A 7,269-nucleotide genomic window follows, 5' to 3' on the forward strand; every position below is an offset into this window, starting at 1 on the left:
ACAATTTACTCCAACAACTACCACAACAAAACCTCCAGAACCCAGCTGAGAGATTATGATGATCGAAGTCGACTGGAGGTTACCGTTCATCAACTACATCAAAGAACAAAAGCTACCATCTGACAAAAACCGAGCTAAACAAGTCTCACGACGAGGAAGGAACTATGTTCTAATCGGAGACAAGCTTTACAGGAGGAGCGCATCTTCAGGGATACTCATGTAATGTATCACCCGAGAAGAAGGTCAAGAAATCTTGAAAGAAATATACAAAGAAATTTGTGGTAATCACGCCTCTTCACGAACAATTGTAGGTAAATCTTTCAGAGCAGGCTTCTACTGGCCTATGGCACTTGCCGACACGAAACAGCTAGTTCGCAGATGTCAAGGCTGCCAATTCTTTGCCAAGCAACAACATGTCCCCGCCTACAAGCTCATCACAATACCTCCAACATGACCCTTCGTATGTTGGGGGCTTAATATGATAGGCCCACTCCCAACTACGCCAGGAGGGTTCAATTCAGTACTTGTAGCCATCGACAAATTCACCAAGTGGATTGAGGTCAAACCCATCACTTGTCCCAGAGCTGACCGAGTCCTTGACTTCCTGGATGAGATTTTGCATCGATATGGCTTCCCCAACAGAATCATCAATGATTTGGGATCTAACTTCAACAATCACAACTTCTGGGAATACTAGGAGAACAGCGGAATTGACATACGATACGTCTCCGTCGCTCACCCAAGGACCAACAGCCAAGTCGAACGTGCCAATGGCATGTTACTCGAAGCTCTCAAGAAAAGGTTGCACGACATCGGCAAACACGAAAGGAGGCAAGTGGCTCAAAGAATTACCCAATGTTTTTTGAGGACCGCGTACTCAACCATGCAAGCCTACCGGGCACTCTGCCTAATTCCTCGTATATGGGTCAGAAACCATCCTCCCTACAGACATTATGTGGCAGTCTCCCACAGTCGAACAGTATGACAAAGGAGTATCAGAAGAAACAAGACGCCTAGACCTCGATAGTCTGGAAGAAACAAGATGTGCAGCACTGGTTCAGTCAACTAGATATCTTGATGGACTACGACGCTATCATGATCGTAATGTCAAAGAACGTTCTTTCAACGTGGGTGACATGGTCCTTAAACGCATCCAATACACATCAGGATTGCACAAACTCAACTCACCATGGGAAGGTCCTTACGTCATATCCAAGGTCACAAGGCCTGGATCATACCGGCTACAGGAACTCTGAGGCGAAGAAATACTAAACTCTTGGAATATAGAGTATTTGTTTCCTACTACCCATAGCAGACTACAGGGTATGTACCCGGTTATTCACCCACAGTTTATTAAACAACAAAGTTCTCAGGCAAACACTTTGCCTCCATTGGGCTATTCACAGCCACTCGAGCTCTACAGCTTTGCGAGCCCCAGCGCTCCGCTTTTGACTTGATTCCATCAAGTCTCTTTGAGTTATCATAACTCGTCGGCTATTCACAGCTCTACAGCTCTGCAAGCCCCAGCGCTCCGCTTTTGACTTGATTCCATCAAGTCTCTTCAAGTTATCACAACTCGTCGGCTATTCACAAGCCATTCGAGCTCTCCAGCTTTCTGAGTCCCAACGATCCACTCTCGACTTGATTCCATCAAGTCTCTTCGAGTTATCACAACTCGTCGGCTACTCACAGCTACCAGAACTTTCCAGCTCAAGATTCTCGCCAACTCATCTCTACAAGATTAGGTGGCTTCACAGAGCCGTGACTCGAGTCATTTCACTTACTGGGCTACAATACTCACGATAAGTAGCCACGACTACAACGTTGTCATTTGCTCAAAAGCATAAGACTCGCAATTATCAGACAAGGAGTACTCAAGATTGCATTCTTTGCATTAATGAAGCTCCACAGAGTTACATCCGACTATTCAATGAAGTTAGGGTATACAAAATACAACATAATGGCACAATAATGACTACAAGCAACTGCCTACTAGGAGTCAAAACAAAAGTCCCAGGCTTAAACTATATCACAAGGATACACAGGCCTAGTAACTGCTCTACTACCAAGGTGCAAGCAGTGTTAAAAGGCAGGATCTGCACATGAGGAAGCTGCGCAATACGCATCCATAACCTAGTACCCTTCCCTGACAACACCAGGAACTCCTTCACCGCCGCTCCCTCGACGGCGACAAAGATGAATCCTCGACGCAGGATCAGGAAGAAAAGTACCAAGAAGACGAAGTGCACTACCCGAGCTACTCTCTGGATAGCTCCAGTGCACAGATCCACACTGTATGCCACACCTCCACCTCTGATCAGAGAGCCGGATAAAGACCGCGGCGCTCATCACCCATCGCTCGCAAGTTCCAATGCGGACTGAGCTGGATCGCGACTTGCAAGATGAGGCATGCGGCAAACCCTCCTACGAGGATTCTTCTAGCATCACGGCTATCCCTACGAGCGCAAGAGTCTGTGGAGGGAAGGTGGCTCTAATCTACGAGGAATCTTCTAGCACCGGGGCGCTCATTGGAAGCTCTCTACTATCAAACAACAGCAACCTTAAGCAAGCCATCGCTATACTGAAGAGCATGACCTTGGTCGAGTACCCAGGGGCTTATTTATAGTCGAAGGGCCATAGCCACCAACTACTCAGAGTTACTGCTTGCTCGTGACGATCAGCATGAGGCACTAACAAAAGCCAGGCAGACGTTTTAACTACACGCTTGTGACCACACTGAGCACAAAAGACAAAAATGAACACTACAACCATGCATCTCCCCAAGTACAAAGCAATAAAAGTCACGGTACCCTCAACAGCAACTGCAATAATTGAAGAGCATACCGGATACTACGACTACTCGATTACTCGGATTTGTCTTCCCGACTACAAAGCCAATCAAACGAAGACCATCGATCACAAAACTCAAATAAACAAGATTTACAAGGCAAATTGTTTAAGTACACCAACGAGTATTCGACAATAAATATCACCGAGTTCAAAAGATCAGGGTTCCTCCAAAGATACAAACTATAACATCTTTGCCGCAATCGGCTCAGCCTCCTCAAGATACTGCACATAGGCATCCTCTGTGCAGTTCCGGGAAACTCCATCACCAGTCGCCGACAAGTCTGCCCTCGGGTAATACGACTTGACCACTGCAAGGACTTGTTTGCAGACAGTCTTACACAGTCCAGCAACTCTACCCGGGGCAGCTCTTAGTCCCACGACTAGCGAGCGAGGCTCAGCATCATCTTCAAGTGGAGCAATGGCGTTGACTATATCCTAAGCAGCAGTAGTAAAATCCTGAAGATCGCCTTCCCGTCGCTCAATAGTTCTACCATGACTTTGGCAGGACACTATAGCCAACGCCAGCATCAGTGCGTTTCGATTCTTCCTATCTTTCTCACGCTCATAGGCCGCTTGAGTTTCAGCCAACGCTGTTCTAAGATGGGCAGCCTCGTCAGCTACCCGATCGTGAGCGTTTCTCCAATCAAGCAATTGACTACTCGCAGCGGCCTCTTTGCTCTTAAGCTCTGCGCCAAAAATATCATAGATCGGAATTTATGACTACAATCAAGCATACTCATGAACTATGAGTACTCACCCTGATATCTCTGGTTCAAAGATCTATAATGACTCTCCAATCATTCCTGGAGGACTTCATGATCATTCCTTTCAATTGCAAAAGACTTGACAGCCTCCTGATGAACTCTCAGGGAATCTGCAAGGTGGTGACACTCTTGCTCTAGTTGCGCTACCCGCTGCGCGGCCTCACTGCGCTCTTGAAGATCCCAAGTGTTTCTCTGAGCCTTGTCATACATATCCTTCGACACAAAACAAGCCGTCAAGACTTGTCAAAACACAAAAAGATAGAAAATGAGTTATGACACACCTGAAAGCTTTGGATAGCTCTCCTAATCTTCGACTCTGGCGGCAATTCGAATACCGGACCATCGGTACTCTTGGCAACTTCTGGCTCCAGCTCTCTACCCACAACAGACTCTGAAGACAAACCATGATCAGCTACTAGATACAAGAGAGTACCCCTTCCAAAAAATATCTATGTACCTGTTGCGCTGACTTCACCCATTTTTGTTGCAACAACCAGTGCCAAAGCTTTAGCACCAGTCGTACTCACAGTGGACGCAACTTCAACCGTTGAAGGCGGCACACCCGAAGAACTCTCGGGGACTGACGGGCCCTCTACTGAGTAGATAACCTCTTGAAGCATGGATATAGTAGCACCTAGACGACTTGCGTCATCAATCTCTAGTGCATCATCTATAGTCAAGTCCACCATGGGCCCAGAGAGTATAGCCGACGGATTAGCCTCCGTCCCTACCTCCACAGGAATAATGTCTTCTGCATTCTTGGATCAACCAAGTCACAAGATCATAATCTGACTACAGAGTACAAAATCATCAAAAGGAAATATTACACAAACTCTTACTGAGACGATCACGGCGGCAAATGAACACGCTTCTTCTCGGCCACCACCGGCTCGATACTCGGCACCACAGGGGCCGCAAGAGGAAGGTCCTCCACTCCGCCGCTAAGTCCTGACAGAACCAAGGTTGAGACTACGAATGCATGACTACCAGAATAGATCACATACTCACCACCGGCAACATCCTTAGACAACAAAGTGTCAGCAGCCACCGCTGGTGTCTTCACAGCATCTGCCAGCTCAGAAGCTGTAGCCTCATCAACCGATGGCCCAGTAGCCTGCTCGGGGGCTATCAACTCAGGGACCACCGGTGCAGAGGCCACCTGCTCGGAGGCTACAGATCCCGAGTTCAAAGGCGACGCCTCCACAGGCAGCTCTTCAACAGTCGCAACATTGGCAACTGCATCTCCAGCAATCGCGACTACTTCATCAGAAGTGGCCTCATCATTGTCAAAGGTCAAGTCGGCAGCCTTTCCAACACATAGACTAATATTGTTAGTATTTTGCAAAGTAATATGACTAAGTCAACAAGAAACTCAAAAGTACTCAAATACAACGCGCAACTACGCACCTTGGTACCCTGTGACCCCTCGGGGGTCAAACTCGATGAAGTTGTAACATGCTGAGCAGCAGCTTTCTTCCGCACTACTCGACGTTTCTTTGCAGGAGGAGAAGGAGCAGTTTCAGTATCAACCATAGCAATGTCCTTACCCTCAGACGACGTGGGCAAGAAACCAAGAAGCACCCGGGACTACAAACCACAAGACAACAATTGTTATTCGGAAAGTATTACTACACCTTCGACTACCCATAGTAAGCAAAGTAAAGAAGAAAATACCTCTGTTGGTCCATACCAACCATCAAACTGACGAAGGACTCCCGGGAGTACTGGCGCCCCTTGATAGTTCCTAAATAACTTACCCAACAACACCTCCACATCGTCATTGGATATGTCTTTAGGAGACATGCGCGACGGGTCATGAAAACCCGTATACTCGAAGCCTGGGTGAGCACGCTGCTGCAGAGGCTGAACTCTGTGCTTAAGGAAACTGGTGGCTACATTGATCCCAGTCAACCCGAAAGATCTCAACTCAGAAATCTGCGCCAACAAATTTGTGATCTCAGGGGTTTCCTCGGGCTCAGTCACCCAGTTGTCAGCATGTTTGGGAGCATGGCCAGTGACTACTGGCAAGATGGGATCATGATTGCCAATATAAAACCACCTCTTCTTCTAATCACCATGAGAATCTAGCAAATCGTACTCGAGATATGCACTCAAGTTCCACAACTGAAACCCAGCCCCTCCAGATACTTCTGTCCTAGTCACGCTGGGTTGCGGTTTACAACAAAACAACTTTCTAAATAGATCCAGACTAGGCAGAACACCTAAGTACACCTCGCACAAGTGTACAAAGATAGACATGTGCAGCACACCATTTGGATTCAAGTGGACTAACTAAAGATTATAATACTCAAGAATACCTCTGAAGAAATCAGAAGAAGGCACAATCAGTCCTCTCTCAACAAAATGCGCAAGCATCACCGTCTGTTTGGGGTACTCCTCGAATTGCCACGCATTACCGTATGCGGGCCTCCACTTAAGCTCAACTCTTGGTTGAAGAAGCTTTGCATCGACCAAAGCCTGGACCACCATCTCCTTCATCACGAAATGCTGCCAGGTGATCCCAGGAGGCGGCGGCGCAGTCTGATTCATCAGGCACACTTGGGCGCCGGGAATACGAGCTCCTTGCCCCTCTTGGATTTAGATATTAACTTACTGGTGGCCGCGACCTCCCCCTGGATCTTCTCAGGTTTCTTTCCTATCTTCTTGACGCGCATCAATTGATCTTGAGAAAAAAAGGAGGGAGGAAAGGACTGCAGCAAATCTCTCTCCTAAAGAACAAGCAAAAGCAACAATGACGGCGGCAGCGTAAGGAGGAGCAAGCGGTGTTGGGGTCGCAAGAAAGGGGCACAAATTACAGATCTGTTAAAACAAGCGTATTGCTAATTAGTGCTGAGCTCCCCTATTATATCAGCAGCATCTCCGGATTTCAAGCGTCAATTAAGCAACAGTCAGATACGACTCAGGTTTACCACCATAATGGCCAACGACTACTCTGACCAAAAGATTGATCCCTTCACCGACTAAAAAGTAGTCGTCCAAGTGCTTGGGGGCTGCGTATACTGTTGGATAAAATTTTCTTTTTTCGAATATTAAGGCAACTCAAAATAAAATTACAAGATTGACCCTTAGCTTGATTCTTTGATTCAACCCAAGGCTCGGGGGCTACTCCATATGGAGTGCGATTGTCATCGCACTACCATACCAAAAAAGGAGTCTCAAGGCAAAGACTACTCGAAGCAAATATCGAGCACTGATGAGTACCTTCCAGTCACGTGACAGCACTGGTACTCGAGTGTTGGCCGCATTGAGGAATACTCAAGGAGCACCAGGAGGAACTCGAGCGACATCCTCAAGTGCTCAGAGCTGTTTCTCTCGACTACAAAGTACTCGGGGGCTTGTCGGCTAGGCACCCCTGGGCCCACCAGAAGACTTACGAACCCACTCAAGGGAATGTACCCGAAACCTAATCGGACATGAAGACTACTCCGCAGGGCGCGTAGACTTCATGTACTCCCCGAAGACTAGTCGGGTCAGGAGGAAACTACTCTACCAAGTTCGAGTAGGACTCTGTAAAACGTACTCGACTAGGACTTGTACAACCCGCCCTATAACCCTGCTCCCCCGACTATATAAGAGCGGGTAGGGACCCCCTCCAAAACAGAGAACACAACTCGATCAATACAATCAACACACA

This window comes from Setaria italica, chromosome II, assembly GCF_000263155.2.
Source record: "Setaria italica strain Yugu1 chromosome II, Setaria_italica_v2.0, whole genome shotgun sequence".
NCBI classification, from domain to species: Eukaryota; Viridiplantae; Streptophyta; class Magnoliopsida; order Poales; family Poaceae; genus Setaria; species Setaria italica.